The sequence below is a fragment of the Erpetoichthys calabaricus genome, chromosome 8 (assembly GCF_900747795.2).
Source record: "Erpetoichthys calabaricus chromosome 8, fErpCal1.3, whole genome shotgun sequence".
In the NCBI taxonomy this organism is placed as follows: domain Eukaryota; kingdom Metazoa; phylum Chordata; class Cladistia; order Polypteriformes; family Polypteridae; genus Erpetoichthys; species Erpetoichthys calabaricus.
In genome coordinates, this window is record NC_041401.2 from 85,209,666 (window position 1) to 85,228,605 (window position 18,940).

The window sequence follows — 18,940 nt, forward strand, 5'->3', positions numbered from 1 at the left end:
ATGGAGTCTCAGTTTCATAATAATACAGTAATCCCTCCTCCATCGCGGGGGTTGCGTTCCAGAGCCACCCGCGAAATAAGAAAATCCACGAAGTAGAAACCATATGTTTATATGGTTATTTTTATATTGTCATGCTTGGGTCACAGATTTGCGCAGAAACACAGGAGGTTGTAGAGAGACAGGAACGTTATTCAAACACTGCAAACAAACATTTGTCTCTTTTTCAAAAGTTTAAACTGTGCTCCATGACAAGACAGAGATGACAGTTCTGTCTCACAATTAAAAGAATGCAAACATATCTTCCTTTTCAAAGGAGTGCGTGTCAGGAGCACAGAATGTCACATAGATAGAGAAAACAATCTCTAGCAAACAAATCAATAGGGCTGTTTGCTTTTAAGTATGCGAAGCACCGCGGCACAAAGCTGTTGAAGGCGGCAGCTCACACCCCCTCCGTCAGGAGCAGGGAGAGAGAGAGAGAGAGAGAGAGAGAGAGAGACAGAGTTTGTTTTTCAGTCAAAAATCAATACGTGCCCTTCGAGCTTTTAAGTATGCGAAGCATCGTGCAGCATGTCGTTTCCGGAAGCAGCTGTACAAAAGATAGCAACATGAAGTTAATCTTTCAGCTTTTTTAGACGAGCGTCCGTATCGTCTAGGTGTGCGAACAGCCCCCCTGCTCAATCCCCATACGTCAGGATCAGAGAAAGTCAGCGCAAGATAGAGAGAAAAGTAAGCAATCTAGCTTCTCAGCCATCTGCCAATAGCGTCCCTTGTATGAAATCAACTAGGCAAACCAACTGAGGAAGCATGTACCAGAAATTAAAAGACCCATTGTCCGCAGAAATCCGCGAACCAGCAAAAAATCCGCGATATATATTTAAATATGCTTACATATAAAATCCGCGATGGAGTGAAGCCGCGAAAGGCGAAGCGCGATATAGCGAGGGATCACTGTATCACAATTTCATTAAGAACCTGCTAGAATGTTCTGAGTACTAACGATAGCTGAGAAAGTAAGGAGCATTTAATGTGAAAGAATTGTTTATTAGAATAAAACTTTATAACACAATTTTAATAAGATGATGAAAAATGCATCTAATGCTCCCTTGTAATGGTCATCTGTCTATCACAATGCTTTAACATGCCAGGGCTGTCATGTTGTAATTCATCAACTCGTGGAGAACAGCAAAACAGCCAAGAACTCTGCAGCAGACAAAATACTTGCCCAGGATCATGCTTTGCTTGTTGTAGCCCACACTCTTCCTCTGATGATGGGCAGCTTTTCTATACCTGTATGTTTATAAATATTACATTGGCTCTACAAATTAAGCTAAGTAGTATTTTGTTTTAATTGTAGAGTGTTTGGCCCTTCTTTCACCTCTTCAAGGTGCGTTTTTGGAAGGATTAGGCAATAAACAAAGACACAAGAAAAAAAAAACTACTACTAAAAGTACATACACATAAGAACACACCTAATTGTGTAATATAGTTTAACTAGCCAACCCGCGGCGTAGCACCGCATAATTATGTATTGATGGGTGAACACTTCCTGAAAGACACAGTTATCCAAATGGGGTGGGTTTGAGGATACGACTGTAAGTGAATGAAAAGATGGAACTCTGGAGAGAGCAACATACAATTGTTCATGACTGAAAACTGGAGGACCGCCATCACGACCCCACCTCCCAGAGCGAGAGACGGGGCTGGACGGCAGTCGGGCGCGGAGGGCGAAACGGGGGGGAGAGGGGAAGGACGCCCAGGGAGGACGCCCTTTCCGCCCCCTCCATCCAATGACGGGTCAGCACAACCGGTAATGATCCTTCCGCAGGTTCACCTACAGAATTACGACTTTTACTTCCTCTAGATAGTCAAGTTCGATCGTCTTCTCAGCGCTCCTCCAGAGGCTGCGAGCGACTGTTTCAGGGCTGATCCGAGGACCTCACTAAACCACCCAATTGGTAGTAGTGACAGGCGGTGTGTACAAAGGGCAGGGACTTAATCAGTGCGAGCGTATGACCCGCACTTACTGGGAATTCCTCGTTCGTGGTGAACAATTGCAAGCCCCGGTCCCCATCACGAATGGGGTTCAACGGCTTACCCACGCCTCTCGGCACCGGGTAGACACACGTTGATCCATTCAGTGTAGCGTACGTGCAGCCCTGGACATCTAAGCGCATCACAGACCTGTTATTGCTCAATCTCACGTGGCTGAAAGCTTAACAGCTGCGATAGTTTTACACTCCAGTACATTGCGGTGAATGCTGGTAACAGTCAGGTGGGTGGGCGGGTCAGCAGGCGTTCTTGTCCCATGGTCTTAGAGTTGGCGGGCGTGGCTCTGTGAGTTGGTGGGCGTGGCTATGTTGTGCGTATCCCATGGTTGTCTTGCGTGCCCTGTTGGCTGCTTAGTGAATTATATATATACACATTACAATATATACTGCGGTGGGTTAGCACCCTGCCCGGGATTGGTTCCTGCCTTGTACCCTGTGTTGGCTGGGATTGGCTCCAGCAGACCCCCGTGACCCTGTGTTCGGATTCAGCGGGTTGGAAAATGGATGGATGGATTACAATATGTATAACTGTTAATATTTCTATACCTATAATATAAGGTATATAATTAAATCATTAAAATAATGTATGGTTTAGAACATATGGCATATTTGTTTTAACTGGAATCATGTAGCAGACACAGAATATTTTAGATACAGTACAACTCCTTAATAATGAGAACAAAGAGTGAACAAAATAATGTGGCTAATAATAAGGCAGTCATTCACTGTGGTTCATGTAATAAATATATAAAAAAACTGCTTCTGACCAAGTTTAAAGCATTATTATTAGAAAGGAAATGAAGATTTGTTTTTTGTGTCACAAGCGGTTATGAATGGGAGGAGGTGGTTCTGAAGAGTGTATTCTGCTCACTTCAAACAGAATGACATTACCTAATTAAGTGGGGAAGATCTAATGGAGCAGATATGAGAGCTACGTTATAACTCTGTGTGAAACACAAATACTAATTGTCAATGTGAGCGGAGCAATTCTTCAAGAATCTAATCATATTCATTTCTGATACATTTTCTAACAAGTTCCTTATAAGGCAAAACTGATTGTTCACTGAGCTGTTGGTTTCTTTGTAACACTTAGATGGAGACGATAAAAGTAGCAGAGCTTCCTGCAAGACTTCTGCCTCTATCAAGCTTCTGCAAATTACCATGAGTAAGCAAAGCCCACAACTTGAAAAGACAACTCCATTCAAGGAGTGTTTCCACTGCAAGACAGTTTAAACTTTTGTGCCTCTGAGTATACTGTAAATGAAAGTAGTGTATTTTATTTTAAAAGTTACCATTTCTTACTTACATTAACACGTTTTATTAGGGGACTATTTTTAAATTATTTTTGTTAAAACAATATATAATATCTACTCCTTTGCAGAGACAATTACTTATTCATCTCAGGATTTGTAAGACTATAAGACATTTTACATGTGTGGGAATTATTTTGAAAGTTGTCTTGGTCTCCGCTTCAGCTATGATTCTGTAGTTTAAGCTTCCAGCTCAGGTCAACTTTATTATTACCACAATTCTGCCTTCTGCACTCAGGACTATGAGAGTAAGACATTCCTTTCAGTTGAGGAAGTTGACCAGAACTCTACACATTATTTTAGACTCCAAATGTGTATTTTGTTCCCTTTTGCCTGTACGTGAACACAGTGTTACCTAAACACCTAAATTCTTTTCAGAATTTTTCACTACAGCAAATGTCTTACAAAGTCCTGAATATCCTAAACATGTTGAGATTCTATTTTGTAATGTTCAGTCAAACAGCCAGAAATAAATGGCTATTGACTTCCAGGTGTCCCATCCATGGAGGATGACCAGCAACTTGACAGCCGATAAGCTCAGGATTATCAAGCACATGCCATCATAGGAAAAGTGACAGCAATTAACGTTTTTGTGAAAAAGGGCTACATTATGGACAGAAAGTCATGGTTTGTTTTAGATTCTCCAGATAGCTGCTACTCTGGGGCCACTGCACAATTTTCTAATGAAGTATTCATCAGGAGCCCACCTCCAGCACTTGAAAGGGAATGAGGGTGGGACTCGAGAACACCTCTCTGTGGCTGAATGATTGAAGTTAAGTACTTTGTGAGATCAAGTAATTACAAAGTAACTTATGTTTTAGTCAGGGTTTCTTCCTAGGTTTATGCTTCTATTCCCTTCCTTTGTCTTTTACATTCACCCTTCAGTTTGGATCATTTACTATGATTATTTCCATTTACACTGTTCTATTTGTGTACAGTATCATTTAGTTGGGAGCGGCATGGTGGCGCAGTGGGTAGCACTGCTGCCTCGCAGTTGGGAGACCTGGGGACCTGGGTTCGCTTCCCGGGTCCTCCCTGCGTGGAGTTTGCATGTTCTCCCCGTGTCTGCGTGGGTTTCCTCCGGGCGCTCCGGTTTCCTCCCACTGTCCAAAGACATGCAGGTTAGGTGGATTGGCGATTCTAAATTGGCCCTAGTGTGTGCTTGGTGTGTGGGTGTGTTTGTGTGTGTCCTGCGGTAGGTTGGCACCCTGCCCGGGATTGGTTCCTGCCTTGTGCCCAGTGTTGGCTGGGATTGGCTCCAGCAGACCCCCGTGACCCTGTGTTTGGATTCAGCGGGTTGGGAAATGGATGGATGGATGGATGGATGGATGGATGGATGCCAGATGAGATGATTAAGTAGAATATTGCAAAGTTTAGAGAAAAAAAAAATTTCAGTAACAAAATGAGAAGCAGTATGTGATTAAATAATAAAGATTTTGTTTTTCTTTTTTTTGCCCATTTAAAGTTTTACTGAATGCATTACAATAACTGTAGTACAACAATACAATAGTTTATAATACAACTTTCTAATAATTTACAAACAAATATTAATATAATGCTTAATTTCATTTAAAGAATTTACATGTTAGGTCATGTGCATTTGAACATTGTCACACACGAGCGAATAGGAGGCAGCTGAAGGGCTTAAGTAATGGTAATACCACATCCGACCGGGGGCGGCGGGGTGCACTAACTGTCTTTCTCAGTTCCCTGCAGATCGTTCCTGAGAAATCCTGCCAGGTTCCAGTACCTCAGAAGACATCACTTCCGGGTCCGGCCCCCTCGATGTTGTCACTTCTGAGTACGGGGACCCTCAATGACGTCACTTCCAGGTTCGGGCCCTCAATTACGTCACTTCCAGGTCCGGGCCTTTCGATGACGTCACTTCCTACATGAGCCTTTAAAGCTGCCATCTTACCACCAAGAAATCACTTCTGTTTTGGACTCAGTATTTTTGCAGCCAGGGATATTATACGGGTGGCTGCCCCAAACTTTTTTATGATGTCTGGTCTGTGTTTTTATCACAACATTTACAAATGATCTAACAAATGGATAATAAAGTATTTTATACCGTAATATATTTAGAAATCATTCATTAAATGTCTATAAAGAAAAAATTTCACCTGCTTTAATTACTGAGTACAAGTCTGCTGTTTATGATTCAACAGTCTACAAAACTGGCTGTTTCATTTTTCTTCTTTTCTTGTAACAGTGAATGAGTTTATACAGGCTTTTGTACTTTACAAATTGTTTACTCATTAGTTGTAAATCTTTTTGCAGTACCTAATCTAAAGCTGAAACTATTCATCCACTGTAAAGGTCCATCATTAAATTCAAATTTCAACTCCACCTTCCACTCGTCCTACAAGTTATGAAATGAAATCAGATTACCCACTAAGTTGTCACTCAAACAAACTGAACCATTTATGTTTCTAGCAGAGGTTTGACATGCTTACTTCACAACAATATTAATGAATTCCTGCCAAATTCTGAAGACGTTCTGGACAGTTTAACAGACAGAAAAATAAATAAATAAATAAATAAAATCACTCTAATTTCAAGCAGAATATGACATCCTTTAACTACTACCTCATACTGTGTAGATTAGTATTTTTCCAAATGAATCACATAAAATAAGGAGCAAGTAATGTAGTATAAGCTATCATGGCAGATTTTTCATTACACAATATTATCCTATTCTGTAACACTCCAAACACAGCAGCAAAAATGGCAAAGAGCCACAGGTGAACAGAGATTTTCTCCTAAAATAATCAGAATATAGAACACTCCCACAGCACGTGACTAAGCAGTCAGGTGCCTGGTGACATCGTTCACAATCAGTCTGTGCCTGGGCATATTTTACATAATCTAAGCTGGGATAATAGCATGCATTATATGGTTTTTAGTAGAATTTCAACAAGTTATGCTCAGAATGAAGATGAATGCATCTTGTCAGTGGCTGACATCCACTCATTATCGGACATTCTGATTGAAAGAATCCTTTCCCAACTCTGTCCTTCTGGGATCAAAGATGTTAAAAGTGAGGATGAAACCAAATTCTCTTCCAACTGGTGCAAAGCTCAAGCAAGTTATTTTTTAAACCAAAAACAGGCTATTGTATATTTGACTGACACATTTATTAAAGATAACTTAAAAGATCAGGATATGTTTTAAGTTACATCCTACAAATATTTCTTGTTTTATAAAGCAGGTCAAGTTATTTGCTCAATGTCACAAAGTGGGGTTCAAAAGAAGGAACTGAACCAACAGACTTGTCTGAATACCCCATTAGTCACAACACTGTACTGTCACCTATAGATGACCAGTCCACCATGACTCATGTCTTCTTCTTTCTCTAAAGATTTTAAAATTATATATGAGCTGAAATTGCAGTTTATACATCTGTAGTTTACCATATCTTGTAACTATGAGTATGTTTATCATGTAAATCTTGTCTTTTCCCAGGGCCATTTTTTTAATGACACTAATGCTAATGAATTAGCACATAATGAGACTGCCCCCTCTATGCTCACAGAATAGCCTGGATTTATTGGGGACTGTACTCAACCATATGTCTAAACTTTTTCTCAAGAATGATGCCCATGTTAACACGAATGTTTTCCATTGTCTTAAAAATGAACTGATGGTGAATCTCAAAATAGTTACATTTCATTGAACACATGCTCAATATGAGTAAGACCTGGGGCCTCATGTATAAAACCTTGGAGAGATTCTATACAAAAAATTTGATTATACTAGAAAAGGCAAAAATGGTGCACAAAAAAAAACTGAATTTATAAAACCATATGTATACCAGGTCCCAGGGCAAGTTCCTTTATAAATCTCAAATCAACCTAAACCTCTGCACTCATGTGCACATTTTTAGCCACTCCCCGTCACCTCCCTTCAGTAACTATGTATGGCTTAAGTGCCTTTTTGAATATTCATGACCTAATCACCATATCGATTTGGCCATTTCCCTGAGCAGCAACTTTACAACAAAACATGGGAGAACACAGAAAACCCTGTGAATGTGAACTTGAGGTATTACTGACTTAAATGAAGACAGCAAAAACATTCTTTTTGAAGGTCTCTCCACAGGAGTTTCAAATAAAAAAAAAAAATGAAAAAAGAGAGGGAAAAAGTGACAACTGCTGAGTGAAGAGAGTAAAAAAATAAATAAATAATTAAGAAAGTAAATACCAGTATTGTGCTATATACAAGTCTCTTTACATTCAACTTACATCAAATATCTAAAAATCTTTGAAACTGCTAATATGTTAATGTCCTATAGAACAGATTCTGGGTCATCTGTGTGTTCATCTTGACACATCTCCAGGGAAAGAGTCAGTCCATGTTTCTACGCTATGTTGTGCGGTATTGTCCAAGCCAATACAATGTGGCAAAACTTTGTAAGGCTGTACAGCAGTGTGGTGTGCTATGCAAGGACTGAGTTGTCAGGGACTATAATGATTTTTGGCTCATGATAATGACTGGCTTATAAGACTATTCAGACTTTCTAGAGCTCTTGTGAGGTGTGTGCCAAATTGTACCCAACACTATAGAGATCATCACACAGAAATCGTGAAAACCTTGCTCCGTTAAGGGTTTTAACACCAGTAGGCTATTTGGTAATGGGCACTTTTCAGCATGAACTGGCTGACTGGCAGGTATCACGTAGTCATCACTGAGCCACATCATGCCATCTGTATCGGTGCTTGAAGTGGAATTAAATAACTGCCAGTGTACGGGCGGAGTGGTGGCTCTGAGGCTAAGGATCTGCGCTGGTATCCCGAAGGTTGCCGGTTCGAATCCCCGTCAGTGCCAAAAGAGATCCTACTCTGCTGGGCCCTTGAGCAAGGCCCTTAACCTGTAATTGCTCCAGGGGGCGCTGTACAATGGCTGACCCTGCGCTCTGACCCCAAGGGGTATGCGAAAAAAAAAAAACTAACAAACACTGTTGTAAGTCGCTCTGGATAAGAGCGTCTGCTAAATGATGTAAACGTATGTCGTTTTGTGTCTGCTTCCTCTTACTCTTCGCAATGCGTTATAAAATACATATACTGTAGTTATTTCTGAAAGCAGGAGTTACTTCAGTCATGCTTAAATACATGCAAGGTCAGAGAACAATGTGCCAGTATGTGTCCACTAACTGCCTCAAAAGCAGGGAAATGCCAGCATTTCAAGCCAAGGGTGTAATTAGGATGCAACCCATATACATTTGTTACAGTCAGGATGAGAGGGCCAAGATCAAAAGGAAATTTGCATCGAGTACTGATTATCTTAAAGTAATTGACACATTCCACTACACACATGTTGCGATAAAGGCACCATCATAGAATGAATTTGGTTATGTAACCAGAAAGCACTTTTATTCAATTAAAATACAACTAATACTGCAGGTGATGCTCAAACGTGTCTGACTAGCGGACTTCAGAGTCAGGCTGTGTGTGTGATTGTAACACTGTGTCACACATGTGTGTTTAGGAGACAACTAGAGGGCTTGAGTACATGTAATTCCACACCGGACCAGGGGTTGGCGAAGTGCACTAATTCTCCCTCTTGATCTTTTGCAGACCATTCTAGGGAAATCCCACCTGGCTCTGGGGCAGCCATTGATGGCACTTCCGGTTCCGGTCCTGATGACATCACTTCCTCTACTGACCTTTAAAGCTGCCATCTTGTGTATAATGAACCAGTTATGTTTTGGATTCGATTGTGTCAACATGTCTATGATTTTGCAACAGTTTTGCAGCCGGGAAAAATTATATGGGTGGCTGCCCCAAACCTTTGCAATGTCTTATGGTGTTTCTTCTTACAACTGCCATTGCCAATTAAGTCATCCTGCACACAGCACACCCATTTTACTGACAAAATAGACAGACTATACGCTAAAGTGATTAACACCTAACGTAAACTCAATGTTATTACCAACATTGAACACAGCTCTATTTCGAGAACATGTTAGTTAAATGTGATACAATTAATTCCAGAACTTTGGAATGGGACAGATGTGTCATTGAAAAGTACAATAAAATTAGATTTTCTGTTCACTACATTGTTCTGCTGCCAACATCAAAATAGTTTGCACAGGCCTTATGGATCATTGAAACTTTCCATAACTTTCTGTCAATTTCTACACCAAGTTTGTGTTTTATAAATCCCAACATCTCCATAAGAAATGGCTTACGCACATATCTGAGCATAAGCAAGTTTTATACGTAATGCCTTCAGTGACTGGGGATGACACAGTGCTATCTGAAAGGCCACTGCCATGATTCATTCAAGGATGCTTAAATGTTTAGCCTGGCTAAATCTGTCTAATTGATGCACACACAAGGATTTCTGGTAACTGCACATCTACTTTAAATATTACTATCTGCATTTATGATGTGGTTACTAACTGGGCAGCCATCTTTTATAGCTAACAGCAATAAACATCAACTGATCTTTGAATATTCGAGAAGGCTCACAGTATACTGTAACACATTCACAGCCATTAAATAAATAACTGAAAAGGTGCTTTGAATCTAAGGGTGCTCGACCACAGCTTATCAAAACCAGGAGCCACGAAAAGCTGTAAAATAAACAAATACATAATAATTTCCATGTTCCACAAGAAATAAAGACATTATCATTCCAGTAGTCAATGGTAAAAAACCTTTGGAAATACAGAAGTTTTTCATTACAGCATTTCAGCAGGATGCTCCACCATTTAGGCTTCAGTACTACATTCACATCTTTGTGGAGGCTGCCTGATGTGGCAAGAATAACAAAATGGTTACTATTTTACTCTTACAAGATATACGGTTGACATCCTGGTTTCCAACAGCTTTGTCCTCCATTGAATGAAAATAACCAATTCTTATTTTATATACCACACTTCAAACTGAGGATCATCACATAGCTTTATATAGGTTTATCATCATCAGACTAGACGATCACAACTTTAATGCATGGAATGTCTGCTGTAAGCTGCATAGACCACCTACCAGAGTTAACAGGACACTTGTTGCAATAGGAGATAGATAGTGTGATACCAATTAAAATAAGAACAGCCCAGACAGGGTTATTCATGTCTCAGCACTGGTTCCACAGTTTGTCAAGTTTTTCAGAGTTGTATATCTGTTTTCAGATGCTCACCATACTTGGTTGATAACCATCGGCAATTTGTTTCCTGTTGTTTATCTAAAAGAGAATACCCTTTTCTCTAAATAGCAAAATTGGCAATCATGAATAAATAGAAATGTCAGAGGGCTGGGATGGAAAAAAAATGCACATTTTTGGCATTTACCCTTTCTGGATAATCTCCATGCAAACATCCTTTATAAATATAAATACTCTGCTTCATGCATCTCAGAGAAAATGCAATATTTTAATAATGTACTTGTAATACATGCAGTAAAATAACATGAACAATTTAGTTCACACATTTATATTTATATATGATTGAGAGTGTTAATTGTGGGAATGGCTAGACTAGCATCCGGACTGGGATTGAGGATAATTCCCTACTCAGACAGCAGGCTGTAATGGAAAGACAATAAGAAGGGAGGCGCAACCCAGCCAGGAGAATCATCAATTTGTACTGTATCCTAGTTGGAAGGAACTATTATAGTAGATGGTAGTATCCAGAAGAGGGCACTCTTTCTCCCCTGGGTGTGTCCTTTCTTGATGCAGAACAGACTAGACCCAATATCCATCCCTTTTGTAACCATGGCGGAAAAATAATCAGAAACGAGAAACATGGTAAAAAAAGAGATACAACTTCCATTCCGAGAACACAATGAAAAATCCATTTATACATACATATTCAGGCCGGAGAGAAGCCAAGGGACAGTACAGTCATCACAGCCAGTTCTTCAAGTGAGGAAATGCTGACAGCCATATGCCCCATCCGCTGGAATGTTTGATGGAATAGAGACACTTCTGACTTCGTGTTGGAGTCATAGAACTGCCAGATGGGCTATTTATTTCTGGACTGAATCCAAATAACACCTTCACATGTTCTCATCGTTTATGACTGACTGCGTTTTAGCCATATTGGTCAAGCAGACATCAGCACTTTTAAAATAGCCTGCTTGTGTGTCCTTCACATGTTTTCTGTCCATCTCTATAGCAGTCTCTCTTTTTTTCTCTCTCTCTCTCTCTGTCTCTCTCTCAGCTGAAGTGCATGGCTTTGAAATAAACTTCAAGACAGTGAGTCAGGCCTGCTTTAATCAATACAAATCCCTGCCCCATGGAATCCACACATAAATTGGCTATCCTGCCATGCCATCTTCCAGTTGCTTGTGTCATGATTCCCCTTTCCCCCATCCCGCTTTCAGGGGCTTGTCTCATGTCTTTTCTGTTAGCGGGCTTACCTAAATGTGTCTGGTTTCTGCTCATATGAGTATAATCAGATACAATGAAATGGACTTTATAGATCATAGTGACATACTGCAAAAGTTGGCTACAGATGGACGAGGGACAAAGGGATTTTATGAGCAGTTCATCTACAAATGTGATAGGTGGCAGTGCTCCTCTGATAGGGAACCAGTTTGGACACCCACAGGTTTGCATGGAACTTGCAGTGTGGAAGGCCAATCCTGTTGGGGTCTCTCTATGCCGCTGGGGGGGCGCTGTGAAGAATGGATATCCCTACTATGGGGAACTTTGTTATGATCCGGAAGTGCTTCCTTTCCTCAGCCGGAAAAGGGTGGAGTGCCCTCTCAGGGTTGGGAGCAAGATCCTGCCTCAAGTGGAGGAGTTCAAGTATCTCGGGGTCTTGTTCACGAGTGATGGAAGAATGGAGCATGAGATCGACAGGCAGATCGGTGCGGCATCCGCAGTGATGCGGGCTCTGCATCGGTCTGTCGTGGTGAAAAAGGAGCTGAGCCATAAGGCAAAGCTCTCAATTTACCAGTCAATCTATGTTCCTACCCTCACCTATGGTCATGAGCTATGGGTAGTGACCGAAAGAACAAGATCGCGAATACAAGCGGCTGAAATGAGTTTCCTCCGCAGGGTGTCTGGGCTCTCCCTTAAAGATAAGGTGAGAAGCTCAGTCATCCGGGAGGGGCTCAGAGTAGAGCCGCTGCTCCTCCGCATCGAGAGGAGTCAGATGAGGTGGCTCGAGCATCTGATCAGGATGCCTCCTTGACGCCTCCCTGGTGAGGTGTTCCGGGCACGTCCAACCGAGAGGAGGCCCCGGGGAAGACCCAGGACACGCTGGAGGGACTGTACCTCCCGGCTGGCCTGGGAACGCCTCGGGATTCTCCCGGAAGAGCTAGAAGAAGTGGCCGGGGAGAGGGAAGTCTGGGTATCTCTGCTCAAGCTGCTGCTCCCGCGACCCGACTTCGGATAAGCGGAAGAGGATGGATGGATGGATGGATGGAGTGCTTCCTTTACGCAATGTCACAGCATCAGAAATCCTCCTGGGTCCAGCATAAAAGAGGATGACTCAGCTTCCCCAGGAGTGTAATGGAAGTAGACAGAGCTGTGTCTGGTGGTTGGGGCTATGAAGTGCCCCCTATAGTACATGTAGATATATACATATAGATATAGTGAGAGAGGAATGCAGACAAGAAAATCGGGTGTAAGTATTAAAAATAAAGCACAAAAGGCCACCAAAGGCTAACATAATCCAATATTTTACAGCTGTTTTCTCACCAATGGGAGGTCATTTACAGTGCGGTAACCCACAAACAAACTGGCAACAAGCATAAAGAAAAGGTCTTCAGGAAAACTTTTTTTGTGACAAAAATCTCACAATAATCTCTTTAATTTTTAACAGTCTGTGCATTATTGGGATAAAACTGTATTTATGTAGATCGTGAGAAGGCACCTATTAATACCAATTTGACAGATAACACACTGTGCAGATTAAAACTAGTCGAGTTTGGATGGGGGTTGATTCATTTCTAACCTAGTTTTGTTAAACTTGACTTGCTTGTATGTATTGTTGTTTGATTCTAATAAAATGCTAAAAAATAAATAAATAGAATGTAGCAGGGCTACATAGTAATAGTGTCGTTCAATGTTTTGTTTCTATCGTCCCGTTTGCTGTTTGTGTGCGTCAGTAAATGTCGTCCCCATAAATTACAAGGGGGACGGATGATGGAAAGAGACCGCAGCCCCAAATTGGAAAACACCTATTAACGATCAATTACATCCAGCAGTACTATTTAAGCAATCAGGAGGAAACGAGGAGGGAGAGAGGAGAAAGACGGAGACCATTTTTCACCACCACGAATCAACTTACCTGATGTTTTTCCACATCGCGCTTTTGCACCAGTTTGTTTTCATTCCGCTGGACTGACTTCAATTTCCTCATCACCAGAGACCCCGGGGTCGGATTACATCATCCACCACACGCCGAGGATTCATGGTGAGGTTGCTCCATTTAATCCGGGAAATACAAATGCATCTCTTATCAGTTGACCAGTCATCCGCATTCAGGACAGTTGTACGCTCAGACTCAAGTTCAATATCATTGCCATTTTCCATGTTTCATTCATTGTTGTTATTTGTTGTTGTTTGTTACGTTACAGGGGCAAGGGAGGGTTTGTATATATATATATAGTGTTGTCACGGTATTGCTCTGGTGGAGGGATATATATATTCTACATGGTGTATGTGCAATAGTGTTTTGTTGTGTTCTGTTTTAATATCACTTATTTTTACATATCTGCTTTTATTTTGTGCTTATGTTTAAACCATCGATTGAGGGGAAAGTTTCATTTGTTAGAGGTACGGCTGGATATTATAAGATTCAATCTCAGTAATTTATCCAGGCCACAGGTCTTGGAGGTGTAGCTGCTGGCTGGGTAAGGTGTCGGCCATTACAAAATAAAACTAGTTGAGTTATCCAAGCGCGTTTGATGAACATGAGGGGAAATAGAGTTCTTTTTCTGACAAAATATGACAAGATGAAATTGTGTGGATAGAGTAATTTGGCTGTTTAAATCAGATTTGAATTATACTACAGAGATTGCAACGGTTGAAATGTACAAACAGTTCAACTATTCCCAAATCTGCAGTTTTCTCAGAAAAAAAAATATTTAGTTGAGGAATGATTGGACTGCCAAAATGATATAATTTATCTTGATGGATAAACTTTTCAGCCTTGATCTACAAGCATAATAATTTAAGGCTGAAGTACTGGAAAATCTGCAGCAGTTCTGGGGATTGAAATTGGTTGTTTGGAGAAATGCAAGCAATAATTTCCAAAAATATTTTAGAAGTTTCCTCCTGGCTTTAACACAAGTATAAAGTAAAGTTTAACTTTCAAAAAGATAATAAAAATCAAATACTAGTCTTAATGTAATTTGTTTAATAGAATCTAAGTGTTTTCACTTGAACATGAAGCAGAATGTTTCTGTGTTTTTATCATTTTTCCAATTAACTAAGAAAACAGGTACACTTGCAACGTGCTATTGCGGTAATTACTTTTAACAAACTGTTAGTGTAACTTTTAGCACCTAGAAATGAACCTTTCACTTATAGTTACAGTGTACTATGGATTAAGTTCATTTCCGTACACTGTAATCAGCTGTTTCAAGTTTTGTATGTTCAATCCTGGACACTAGAATTTCATAAATATTCTTTACTATTTAATTGTAAGGTACAGTCATGCAAATTAGCACAATTTAGACGTGGTCCTCAAACAAGCAGCATGGCTTTGGATAGTGGAAGTAACTAAAGTCTATGCTTTTACTTTATAATTTCAATTAATATAAATATGAAATAAAGTTAATTTATTTAAAAGGGTGGCACCATGCTCCGTTAGTCTGAGAAAAGTTGGAGCATTCTCCTGTCTATAGGTGTTTTCGTTTTTTATTTAAATTTTATTGTCTTAATTGTTGCACTACAATATGTAAAACAAAGATCAATCAAAATACAATCACTACATTACCAAAGACGAGTTAGGATGCAGTAAATCATAATCAACACCTGAAGCCCTAATAGTTCCCAATTTTAGAGAGCTACATGAACAAAATGCCTACTATAAAACTGTGCCACACATTAATTAAAACATCAGTACATGTGCATACATGTTATATAAAAAGTCTTTATTTTAAACAAGAGAATTTTTAGAAAAGTAAGTCTACTAAGCAATTATATAAAAAGTAATAACAGGTTCAGTCTTTTGGTTGGTGAAGTAGACTATCCACCTCAGTATACTCCAAAAAGTCCAAAAACTCCATGTTGTTGCCTTCACTAGTACTCTTATATTAAAATTGAGAAGAATCCTTTCCTCTACTACTCTTCTTCTGGGCAATTAGCATTGATTAGGCCCAGTCATTATTACCTCACCTTGGTTACAGTTGCAATATAGTAGTTCTGTAACTGGGCCAGCTGACCCTAGAGTCCACTGAATTTGTATTTGTCAATTTGTTTTTTTTTTATTTTATTAATTTTTATTGTAATCATTCCATACAAATAGATTAATTTATAACCAAACAAATTGAAGACAAATCAAACCCCACCCCTGAGAAGGAGAGCTTAGCTAAAGGAGAATTGCTTAGGGCTTTTTAATAAGACAACAATAAGCAAAAGAAATGGAGAAATAAATATATATGTAAATAAGAGATGGAGAAGGGAATTAAATGCGGTTATAGTTATTTCTCTTATTCTAAAATAATATTGATCAGATCCTGCCAGATTTTGAAAAAATTTTGTACAGATCCTCTAACTGAGAATTTGATTTTTTCCAATTTCAAATAATATAAAACATCGGTTTCCCACTGACTTATCAGAGGAGAGTTAGGATTCTTCCAATTTAACAAAATAAGTCTGCGTGCCAAAAGTGTAGTGAATGCAATCACCGTTTGCTTGTCCTTCTCCACTTCAAGTCCGTCTGGAAGAACACCGAACACAGCTGTTAATGGGTTAGGAGGGATTGTGACCCCAAGGTTGTCTGAAAGGTACTTAAAAATTTTGGTCCAAAATGATGTTAATTTGGTGCAGACCCAGAACATGTGACCCAGTGAAGCAGGAGCTTGGTTGCAGCGTTCGCAGGTTGGATCTTGCCCTGGAAACATCCATCCATCCATTATCCAACCCGTTGAATCCAAACACAGGGTCACGGGGTCTGCTGGAGCCAATCCCAGCCAACACAAGGCACAAGGCAGGAACCAATCCCGGGCAGGGTGCCAACCCACCGCAGGACACACACAAACACACCCACACACCAAGCACACACTAGGGCCAATTTAGAATCGCCAATCCACCTAACCTGCATGTCTTTGGACAGTGGGAGGAAACCGGAGCGCCCGGAGGAAACCCACGCAGACACGGGGAGAACATGCAAACTCCATGCAGGGAGGACCCGGGAAGCGAACCCAGGTCCCCAGGTATCCCAACTGCAAGGCAGCAGCGCTACCCACTGCGCCACCGTGCCGCCCTTCCCTGGAAACATTTTGGACAGTTTTAAGCGAGACAGATGAGCTCGATACATAATTTTTAGTTGAATAATTCTATGCTTTGCGCATATAGAACTCGAGTGAATTCTCTTCTTTGATACCTTCCACTCCTTTTCTGATATATTGATTAAGAGATCTTCTTCCCAATGTCCTCTTGGATCTTTGAAAGGTAGGGACTCTAATAGGATTTTATATAATGCGGAAATGGTGTTTAATTCCTCGAAATTGAGCAGTATTTTTTCCAGCATTGTGGAGGGTGCGAGGTGGGGGAAATCGGGCAATTTCTGTTTAACAAAATTTCTAATTTGAAGATAGTGTCAATTTGGATTTAAAGAAGTAAGCATCCATACTTTACTTATCTTCATCAATCCTTCTCTTATATCAAACCCAACAGAGGTGCAATGTCTATTAAGTTAGACTTGTAATGGGCCCGTGTCTTCCTGCCCTTAGCTGGTCTTGACACTCCTTTGCCAGCTAGAAAACCCAATACTCTAAGGAAATGTGTACATAAGAATGGATACCCAGAGCCTTGAACCTTTTACTACTGAACATAAGCATGCATAAAAGTAGTCGTATGGTTTCACTGATTCAATATATCTGTATCTGAAATTAGGAGTTTCTCTGGCTCTGATGCCCTAAAATGTATCACCTACATTTTAATAGAGTATTTAGTTGGCACTGGCATCATTTAAATTAAGAATTGCTTTTGTTGCCTTAGATATTGACCTCCTTTTAAATATTCCGAACAGCATTTGAGGAACATCAATTATAAATACAAGATGGGAGACACTATCCTACAGAAAGCAACCTCTAAAATGTATTTGTTGACAAAATGTGTTGATAAAATGTTTTCATCGTCTAAGCAATGTGCAGAAGCAATTAAAAAAGCAAATAAAATGTTAGGTTATATTGTAAAACTGTTGAACATAAATTGAAGGACATTATGCTTGGACTGTATAATGCATTAATGAGATTGTATCTGGAGTATTGTGTATGGCTCTGGTCACCTCGTTACAAGAAAGACATAGCAGCTCTTGAAGCTGTGCAGAGGAGAGCAACCAGGAACATCCCAGGATTTAAGGACATGTCCTACTCTGAAAGACTGAGAATTAAATCTGTTTAGTCTCAAGCAGAGGATACTGTGTAGGGATCTAATCCAGGTCTTCAAAATCCATTGATAAAGTAGATCCAGCAGAATTCTTTCAGTTTAAGGGTGAATCACATACTTGAGGATACCAGTGGAAATTAAGGGGAAGTACACTTAAGACTGACGCCAGAAGGTACTTTGTTACACAGAGTTGTGAGAATCTGGAGCAAACTACCAAGCCATATAGTTAAAGGAGGAACCTTGACAATCTTTAAGAAACATCTGGATTAGATATTGGGACAGCTTAGCTATTAGCTAAATGACAAACAAGAGCACATCATTCAGTCCATTGAGCTCATTCAGATTTCTTATGTTCTTCAGTGTGGGGCAGCATTTTTTTCACCTTTTTTTTTGCTTAGATAGTGCTATAAAAACATTTTTTTTTAACTTCCTCCACATCTTTTGTTGTATGCAAATCACACAGGCTAAATAAAACTAACAGAAGTGCAGTGTACACTGTAATCCAGAGACTGTAGTCACTTACCTGGCTGGTGCTAAAAATGCAGCTTTTATTCATAGCAAATCCACACTGTAAGGTACACTTAAATATACTACTGCAGTACAAAAGTCCCTTATTGCAGGAGAAACACAAATTCTGCTGTAATCATGGCCAGACAGAGATGAACAAAGAGCTGCAAGAGCTGTGAAGCATGTAATGCTTTGGGGAAAGATTTGTACTAAAATAGTGGTTCTGGGATCTCACTTGGCATGTGAAGATTGCATTTTTAACATGATACAAATGCCATATAACACCCCAATATAATTGAGCTTTCATGAGGAACAAATGTGTAATATGGATTTGTTTTAAACTCCCAAGACTAAAGAATATACATAGGTTGCTACTCCCTCGAGCTCAGGTTTTGTCGGTTACACTTATTATAAATTACTTTCTATAAAAATGTGAGAGAACAAGTTATATAACAATAGTAAAACCCTAAAAAACAATAAACAAGTTAACCATCAGCAGTTCAACAGCCATTTGACTCAATTTGTATATGACAAAACATAAGAAGAAGAAGAAGAAGAACC

At 40.0% G+C, this 18,940-nt stretch overlaps 1 protein-coding gene across 1 annotated transcript in view; it reads right to left on the bottom strand.

The window, feature by feature from the left end:
* atp2a3 (ATPase sarcoplasmic/endoplasmic reticulum Ca2+ transporting 3) overlaps positions 1-18,940 on the bottom strand; it is a 298,736-nt gene that overhangs the window by 199,629 nt on the left and 80,167 nt on the right. The gene's annotated exons all lie outside the window — the stretch shown is intronic.